Source organism: Heptranchias perlo, chromosome 21 (assembly GCF_035084215.1).
Source record: "Heptranchias perlo isolate sHepPer1 chromosome 21, sHepPer1.hap1, whole genome shotgun sequence".
Taxonomy (NCBI): Eukaryota; Metazoa; Chordata; class Chondrichthyes; order Hexanchiformes; family Hexanchidae; genus Heptranchias; species Heptranchias perlo.
Genome location: NC_090345.1, coordinates 39,424,277 through 39,434,188, shown reverse-complemented (window position 1 = coordinate 39,434,188; position 9,912 = coordinate 39,424,277).

Here is a 9,912-nt window from a genome sequence, read left to right as displayed (position 1 = left end):
GCCATGTGCAGCAGCACAGTGACACGGTGTGTTGGTGTACTAATACACTGTGCTGCACTGTGACAGGCCAGAGTGCAATAGTGTTTTCCTGCATTGAAAGCTCTGGAGTTTGGCCGTTCTATCAGGGTATTGTGGATAGGTTAAAAACATCCCTATGCTGAGGGCAAGTTGCTCTGGACAGTTCTCAATTGATCACCTCTCGCGTTCAGTTTTAGAGCATTGCAGAGATGCAGTGAACTGACAGGCTAATCCTTTCATCTCTGGGTTCAAAATCAGCCCAGATGAATGAATTGCAGGTTTCCTTTCTTTGCCATCTATAAAGATTATGTATGAACTAAGTTTGGACAGACTTAACACAGTTCCCAGTTGGACAGGAACCTAGTACACAAAAATGTCTATAATTCAACAACGATTGTCAATGTGACTCAGACAGTCAGTTAGAATGGGAGATATGGATAGTGGAAAAATTTACATTGTGACAGTAGATTGTACTGTTCTGAGGTTAAGCTTAAGGTGCATCACTAAGGCAGAGTGCAGGGAACTTTGCTCTGCATCTGACCCATGGAATGCATGGTCAGGGAATGACTAGATTCCAAGTAGGGAGATGATTCATTCTCCAGTGCTGACATCACTCAATTTTGATACGCAGTAAAATCCAGAAATAAACCATAATTTTTTTTTTAAATCTTTGCCACAGGTTTGGAAGCAGGTTTCTTGTTGGTCTTTGAATGGCAGGTGGCCCAAAGAGGAGAATGCAAAATGGCCAGCTGTTTCCTTTTTGCCAATTGTTTCTGTTCCTATACTGATGATGCTGACTCTTGCCGGTGGGGTATTGAACTGTTTGGCCATGTGCAGCAGCACAGTGACACGGTGTGTTGGTGTACTAATACACTGTGCTGCACTGTGACAGGCCAGAGTGCAATAGTGTTTTCCTGCATTGAAAGCTCTGGAGTTTGGCCGTTCTATCAGGGTAACTCTGTTTCTCTCTCCACACATGCTGCCTGACCTGGAGTGTTTCCAGCATTTTCGGTTTTTATTTCAGATTTCCAACATCCGTAGTATTTTGCTTTTGTTTTATCATAGTATCATAGTAGGTACAGCACAGGAGGAGGCCATTCGGTCCATCGTGGCTGTGCCAGCTCTTTAAAAGAGCTTTTCAATTAGGCCCATTCCCCTGCTTTTTTAAACAGCCTTGTCCTGTCACCTTCAAAAATATGTATACATTCACTCCCAGGTCTCTCTGTTCCTGTAACCCCTTTAAAATTGTACCATTTAGTCCTTATTCTTCCTACCAAAATGTATCACTTCACACTTCTCCTTGTTAAATTTCATCTGCCATGAGTCTGCCCATTTCACCCCCAGTCTGTCTATGTCCTCCTGAAGTCTGTTACTATTCTCCACATTGTTTACTACGTTTCCGAGTTTTGTGTCATCTGCAAACTTTGAAATTATAACCTCTATACCCAAGTCCAGGTCATTAACATATATCAAGAAGAGCAGTGGTCCTAGTACTGAACCCTGGGGAACACCACTGTATACTTCCCTCCAGTCTGAAAAACAACCGTTCACCACTGGTCTCTGCTTTCTGTCCCTTAGCCAATTTTGTATCCATGCTGCCACTGGCCCTTTAATCCCATGGGCTTTAATTTTGATAACAAGTCTATTATGTCATACTTTATCAAATGCCTTTTAAAAGTCCATTTGCAAAACATCAACCGCATTACCTTCATCAATCCCCTCTGTTACTTCATCAAAGAACTCTATCAAGTTAATCAAACACAATTTTCCTTTAACAAATCCATGCTGACTTTCATTTATCAGCCCATACTTTTCCAAGTGCCAATTAATTTTGTCCCGGATTATTGTCTCTAAGTTTCAGCACCACCGACGCTAGGCTGACTGGCCTGGGATTGTCAGGTTTATCCTTCTCCCATTTTTTGAACAGGGGTGTGACATTTGCAATTCTCCAGTCCTCCGGCACCGTCCCCGTTTCTAAGGAGGATTGGAAGATTACGGCCAGAACCTCCGCAATTTCCACCCTTACTTCCCTCAATAACCTAGAATGCATCCCATCTGGACCCAGTGACTTTTCTACTTTTGAGTACTGCCAATCTTTTAAGCACCTCCACTTTATCTATTTTTATCTTATCCAATATTGCTACTATCTCCTCCTTCAATGCTACAATGGCAGCATCCTCTTCTCTCTTCTTCCCTTTTACTATTTATATGTTTATAAAAGACTTTTAGGTTCCTTTTCATGTTAGCCACTAATCTATTCTCATATTCTCGCTTTGTCCCTCTTATCCCCTTTTTAGATCTCCTCTGTACTTTCTGTATTATGAAATTTACATTCATCATAAGCCTCCTTTCTCTATTTCATTTTAATCTCTATATCTTGTCATCCGGTGAGCTCTAGCTTTTAGGAATGTGTCAACTCTGTACCCGACCCATCTCCTCCTTGAAGGCCTCCCATTGTTCAATCACTGTTTTGCCAGACAATTTTTGATTCCAATCCACCTGGTTAAGATCCTTTTTTAACTCACTGAAATTAGCCATCCACCAGTTATGTATTTTCACATTTGATTGTTCCTTGTCCTTTTCCAGAACTATTCTAAACCTAATGATATTATGATCACTGTTTCCCAAATGTTCCCCCATTGAAACATGCTCCACCTGCCCAACTTCATTCCCCAGAACTAGATCCAGCACTCTTTCCTCATTGGGCTGGAAACGCACTGTTACTGAAAGTTCTCTTGTACACATTTCAGGAATTCCTCCCCCTTTTTGCCCTTTACACTGTTACTATCCCAGTCCATACTGGGATAATTGAAGTCCCCCATTATCACTATTCTATGGTTCTTGCATCTTTCTGTAATTTGCCTGCAAATTTGCTCCTCTGTTTCCTTCCCACTATTTGGTGGCCTATAGTATACACCCACTAGCGTAATAGCTCCTCTATTGTTCCTCAATTCTAACCAATAGATTCTGCCTTAGACCCCTCAATTATATCATCATTTTCCAGTGCTATAATAGTTTCTTTGATCAATACTGCCACCACCTCCCTTCTTTCTTTCCTTCATACCTCGTAGCCAGGAATATTTAGTACCCACTCCTCCCCTTTTTTGAACCAGGTCTCTGTTATTGCCACCATATCTTAGTCCCATTTGGCGACTTGAGCCTGCAGCTCACCAACCTTATTCACCACACTACGTGCATTTACACACATGCATTCCAAACTCATCTTAGTCTGCCTTGCATCTGCCCCCGTCTGATCCTCCTATTTGTGAACTATTCTTTACTCTAGCGCTATTTGTCCCTCCCAGTCCTCTGTGCACCTTGTTCTCCTCTCTAATGTTTCATCCTGGTGCCCATCTCCCTGCCAAATTAGTTTAAACCCTCCCCACCCCATGCACTAGTTAACCTCCCCTCGAGGTTTGGTGGGGTATTCTCATTAGCAGCTGTCTGTTCTTCATGCGTGAGCCTGCAGAGTGAGTGTCAATTGGCTATTAAGCCTTGTAAGGCACCACAGCCTTCCTGGTCCTGTCCTCACCCCGATTATTGATACTGATCCACCTTAACAGTTAGAACTCATCCCACCAGCTGCTTTTGTCACCTTTAAGCCCACAGCATTTCTTAACATTTTTCATAAACAAGCCACATCCAGCAGGACAGAACGGAGCAAGCTGGGAAACTTAGAAACAGTAATGGTATTCACAAAACAGTGCTACTCATTTAAAGGAACATTCCCACACATCTTTCTCCAACTTGTTTCCACCTTTTAGCAATGAAGATCAATACATCTCCCAGTAGTATACTGATGCATCAGCTTAGGTCACGTACTTTAGTCCTGGAGTGGAGCTTAAACCCACAAATTTCTGATTTAGAGACAAGAGTGCTATTGCTGAGCCAAACTGACACTTCGATGTAAGACAAACAGATAATGAAAGTAAGATATGGAGTTTTACAAGTGCAGGAACAGAGGGACCTGGGGGTATATGTGCACAGATCTTTGAAGGTGACAGGACAGATTGAGAAAGCGGTTAAAAAAGCATACGGGATCCTGGACTTTATAAAACACTGGTTCGGCCACAGCTGGAGTACTGTGTCCAATTGTGGGCAACGCACTTTAGGAAGGATGTGAAGGCCTTAGAGAGGGTGCAGAAAAGATTTACTGGAGTAGTTCCAGGGATGAGGGACTTCAGTTACGTGGATAGACTGGAGAAGCTGGGGTTGTTCTCCTTGGAGCAGAGAAGGTTGAGAGGAGATTTGATAGAAGTGTTTAAAATCATGATGGGTTTAGATAAAGTAAAGAAAGAGAAACTGTTCCCATTGGCAGAAGGGTCGAGAACCAGAGGACACAGATTTAAGGTGATTGGCAAAAGAACCAAAGGCGACATGAGGAAAAACTTTTTTATGCTGCGAGTAGTTATTATCTGGAATGCACTGCCTGAAAGGGTGATGGAAGCAGATTCAATTGTGGCTTTCAAAAAGGAATTGGATAAATATTTGAAGGGAAAAAATTTGCAGGGCTACGGGGAAAGAGTAGGGGAATGGGACTAACTGGATTGCTCTTACAAAGAGCTGGCACAGGCTTAATGGGCCAAATGGCCTTGTTCTGTGCTGTAACGATTTTATGATTCTATACTGCAACAGGATCAACTGGAAATTATCCATTCCACAGAGGAGGTAGCATGTCGGGAACTGAACACATGAAGGTGACTGAATGTAAAGTCTCTGTAACTAACTACTTGAAGTTTTAATTCCTTTAATTTTTCCATCTCATTTATTGTTTTGCTTGTTTTAACCAACAGATAGCATCCCTGTGTGCCTCGGTGAAACTCCATAGTAAACGACAAGCGCTGTAACACACTATGGCAATCACTCTGGAGTGCCACACGCTGGAGATGCAGAGTGCCCCTGTTTCTGAGTCCAGTCTCAAGCTAGCCCAAAGACACAGCTTCTGTTAACTCCTACATAACCATTCTAGGACACGAGGGTGGGGTCTTTCACTGATGTCACCAGAGCGTCCTAGTACAAAAAAGACCCAACTCAATAAAATTGACTTGTTTAGAAAAAAAATCAAAGAAAATTCTTTTATGGTTACTTTTCTTTTCCATAGTATCAGGGAATATTTTGCAAAAAAAAGTATACTCACTCGACTTACCTTAGCCTTTAAGAACTATGAGGGAATGTTGAGCAGGTGGCTCAGGATGACTCGTCTGTTGATTAACCTTCCTGCTGAAGAAGCAACTCATTTTCACACACTGCTTACTTCTGGCCAGCTCTCCACCCCTTTCCAAAAACTCACCACATCACCTCTGCTCGTTGCTTTGCCAGTCTTTACCTCTGTTGGCTGCCCCTCCAGTGCCCACTCACCACCTCATCTCTACTATGCTTCCCTTTGTGGCTCAGTAAGCAGAAGAACCTCTTCATGTGAGCAACCACAGGCATAGGCTTGTGTAGGTGCCCACTCATTTAGGAATAAAATTATTAATGTTTGAGAATGGGCTTTAGGTCATAGTTTTAACGCTGTTACAAAACCGAACTGCTCGAAATGAGCCCTTGTGCTGGCACCGAAGAAAACTGCAGCGTCACCATTTGTTGTTGCATCAACACGTGAATCTTATGCTTCGCTGCCCAAGGATGTGTATTCTAAAGTGCCAAAAAATTATCCCTTGTGCTGTAGCCAAGAACAATTTTATTCCCTGGCAGATGGATTTCAAAACGGGTAAGTGTGAGGTCATCCATTTTGGACCAAAAAAGGATAGATCCAAGTATTTTTTAAATGGTAAAAAACTAACAACAGTGGAAGTCCAAAGAGATTTAGGGGTCCTTGTACACAGATCACTAAAGTGTAATGGTCAGGTACCAAAATAATCAAAAAGGCTAATGGAATGTTACCCTTAATAACTAGAGGACTACAATATAAAGGGGAGGAAGTTTTGCTACAGCTATACAAAGCCTTGGTTATACCACATCTGGAGTACTGAGCACAGTTCTGGGCTGTAGAAAGGATCTAGAAAGGATATATTGACCTTGGAAGGAGTGCAGTGCAGATTCACCAGAATGTTACCAGGGCTCCAAGGGTTAGATTATGAGGAGAGATTACATAAACTAGGCTTGCATTTCCTGGAATATAGAAGGTTAAGGGATGATTTAATTGAGGTTTTTAGGATTTTGAAAAGAATTGATAGGGTAGACAGAGAGAAACTTTTTCCATTGGTGGGGGAGTCTAGGACAAGAGGACATAACCTTAAAATCAGAGCCAGGCCATTCAGGAGAGAAGTTAGGAAACACTTCTTCACACGAAAGGGTGGTAGAAGAATGGGCCTCTCTCCCACAAAAAGCAGTAGATGCAAGCTCAATTAATAATTTTAAACCTGAGATTGATAGATTTTTGCTAGCCAATGGTATCAAGGGATATGGAGCCAAGGCGGGTGGATAGAGTTAGGATACAGATCAGCCATGATCTCAATGAATGGTGGAACAGGCTCGAGGGGCAGAATGGCCTACTCCTGTTCCTATATTCAATTCCGTTTGATCCACGGCCTCAATCCAGCATTACAACATGGATACGGTTCAGGTAATAAGACCGAGAAACCAGCAACATTCCCTCAAATCTTCAGTTCCAAATTTACCCAGTTTTGCTACAGGCACTGTTTAAAGTTGTAGCTTTGCTATTTACTTTTCATGTTCATGTGTTATGTTTGGCGTTTTCTTTGTATGTTTACGAGTGTATATTTAGTCAGTTCGTTTATATAAGCATGGTATTTGCCATATGTTGTTTGCATCTTGTAATAAATATTAATATTGAATTTATTACGACCTGAAAAGCGCCAATCCACAAAGTTAAAATAAAACACCCCTGCAGCATTTTCTTGCTAATCCAACATATTTACCAAAGACGACAAACTCAAAGCAAACGTCATATAAATTTCCCAGATTGTCTGAAAGGAAGTGGCATTATGTCTCCTTTTAGAATCATCGAATCATACAGTACAGAAGGCAGCTATTCGGCCCATCATGCCTGTGCTGGCTCTTTGAAAGAGCTATCCAATTAGTCCCACTTCCCTGCTTGTTTTGCCTCTCATCTTCAATCTAGTTTCAATATGTCTTCACATTTTATGTACTTCAATGGACGTAGAGTCTAACTGGGCTTCAAATTATGTTACACCAAAAATGAATTAGATCACCGTGAACTGCTACTTGTACTCCATTGAATCAAAGCCCAGGTTATTCTATGGGAAAGCTACACTGTCAACTGCATCTTTTGCATGGAAAAGGCCAGATTTTAAGGAACAAGAACTCAGCATAAAGATTTAAAAGTGTCACCTCATTATATTTTTGGTCAGATGCACCAATGAAAATTAAGTCTTGAGATAACATGTAATTCAGACTTGTCCAGCCTGAGCTACCCTGTCAAGCAGGATGGAAAAACTCAAGCAAGCCAAATCACTGAAATCCCCCATCACATATAGTTTCAGTTGGCCAGCCATAAGTTACCTAATTTCCTTTTAAATAGGAAAAGTAATTGTTCTTCAAATCACTGAAGCTTGTCTGTGTCTGTCTTACAAGCCGAATAATAGATGTTGTATGTGACCCAATTTTTAATCGTTCACACATGATCATACTGTTTATACATCAGAGATCTAGAGTGAGTTTGAATCACTTTAGATTATGGGGAATAATAGAGTTAAAGCAGCAAACTCTCTTTTTCTTCTTGAGGAGCGCCAGATAACACTACTGACGGATTTCGGTGAAATGAACTTTTAAAGTCACAATATGCACAAGTAGCTCTTTCATCGTTTTTGGTATGGATAGGTATATACTCGCTTGTAAAAGGTGACTCACAACCAGAAATTTGAGAGTCCCGGAGCTCCTCGAGATCCAGCTGTGACAGTAACATCTGCTCCTTTCTAAGCTCCTACCTACAGTCCCAGGTGATTCGGAGGCCATCCCATGTTAATTGTAAACAATTTTACAACACCAAGTTATAGTCCAGCAATTTTATTTTAAATTCACAAGCTTTCGGAGATTTTCTCCTTCCTCAGGTAAATGTGGAAGGAGAAAATCTCCGAAAGCTTGTGAATTTAAAATAAAATTGCTGGACTATAACTTGGTGTTGTAAAATTGTTTACAATTGTCAACCCCAGTCCATCACCGGCATCTCCACATCATCCCATGTTAGGTTGAAGGCAAACCTGATGCCGCATTATCCAGCAGACCCCAGTTAAATTGCGCCACCTGACGGGCAGCATTGGTCAACAATTGTGGCGATGGATAGGACAGATGTTTCCATTGGCCCTCAGCAGGAGAAAAATGGGGAGGAAAATTGAAAAATGATGATAATGTACTGAAGGTAATACACAAATGCATAAAATATTGTTTTATGAGAATTTTCCTAAAAAAAATACACAAAACTTGAATTATTATGCAACTAAACAAAAAACAGATTAAAAATAAAACTACAACTGAGACTGGTTAATACGGGGTTAGGACAAAATGCTTTCACCATTGGTACCTCGGAGTGATTTCATTAAACTACATTCCCTCTAATGGATAAAAGGATCACGAGGGAGAGGAGTTTGGGTAGTCGCAACAGTTTGACAGCGGTGGAAGTGCGCTGGGACTAAACCTACCCAGCTCCACACCAACTGATAGTTCGACTCAGGGGAAGCCTCAAGATTCTCCGGTGTGGGAAATGGAACTGCCCCGCTGGTAACAACATTGGGCGCCCTTCAGAGCCCGGTGTCAAAAGATTCATTAGGCAGAGCAGAGGAAGTTTCACCCTCAATCTGACTGGTCCAGTAAGCTTATGTAGCAGGGTAGATGCCGACACTGGGTGGAAAAAGTAGAAAAATTATCCATCTCTTGCACTAACATCTCTCAGTTTTTAATGAGCACAAAATACATTTAAACCGAATAAGTGGAGCCGTTTCTCATCCAAACAGTTTAACATTCACACAACTATTCCCAGAGACATTACTCAGAGCACTTCAAACAACTCCGTTTGGTCATCATTTTCACTTCCTTGCCAACGTCCCAGTGTATCGACTTAGTTTCAAGTCCTAAAATACACAAGAAACCCCCCAGAGACACCCAGACCAGCCTGCGGGACTATGGTTCAGGATATACTCGGGTGCGCCTTTCGGGGACATTCTCTCTCGGAGGTCGGGTCCCCACCTAACCTGCAGTTCAAACGGTTGCACAGGTTCCGTTCGGAAAATCACTGCAGCCGCTGTAAGCTCGGTTTCAATTTCACAGCCAGAAGCTGTTTCGAAATTCTCTAAAGGGAGTTTATATTCTCCCCCCGGGACCGAAATGCCTCAGCATTCTGTTCATTGAAAGCAGCGCCGTAAAAATCCAACATCGTAGCCACTCTGTCTCAAAGAAAAGGGGACGCTGTGTTTCTATAAATGTGATACTCCAAATGGGTTCAGAAGCTCGATGCAAACTAGATGGCCACAAACACACTGTCCTCTTGCAATGGCCACAAACACACTATCCTCTTGCAATGGCCACAACCACTTTCTGGGCTACTGGGCCACAGCGGTATGACTTCCCCTAGCTGCATTGCTTGTTAACCATATCACTATCAAACCCCCAATAGCCATCAGGAGTGCTGTAAAAACTGTAGGATTCACTTTGCTAAATGCTATCAGAACCCAAATCCTATCAGTTCTCCAATTCCTTAGCTCACACTCAAGGGTTCCTAATCTTAACACCGTACAGTGCACCCAGAACCATTCCAACCACTGAATACTGACAGACCCTACACCCCAGACTCCTCCATGCCCACCTTCTTGCGTATCCCAACTCTATTTTCTCTCCCAGCCCTGGCACATATTTCAAAGCTGTAGATCCTAACCCCATTCCCCACAGCTACTTCTGGGCGATACTCTCGACTCTCTC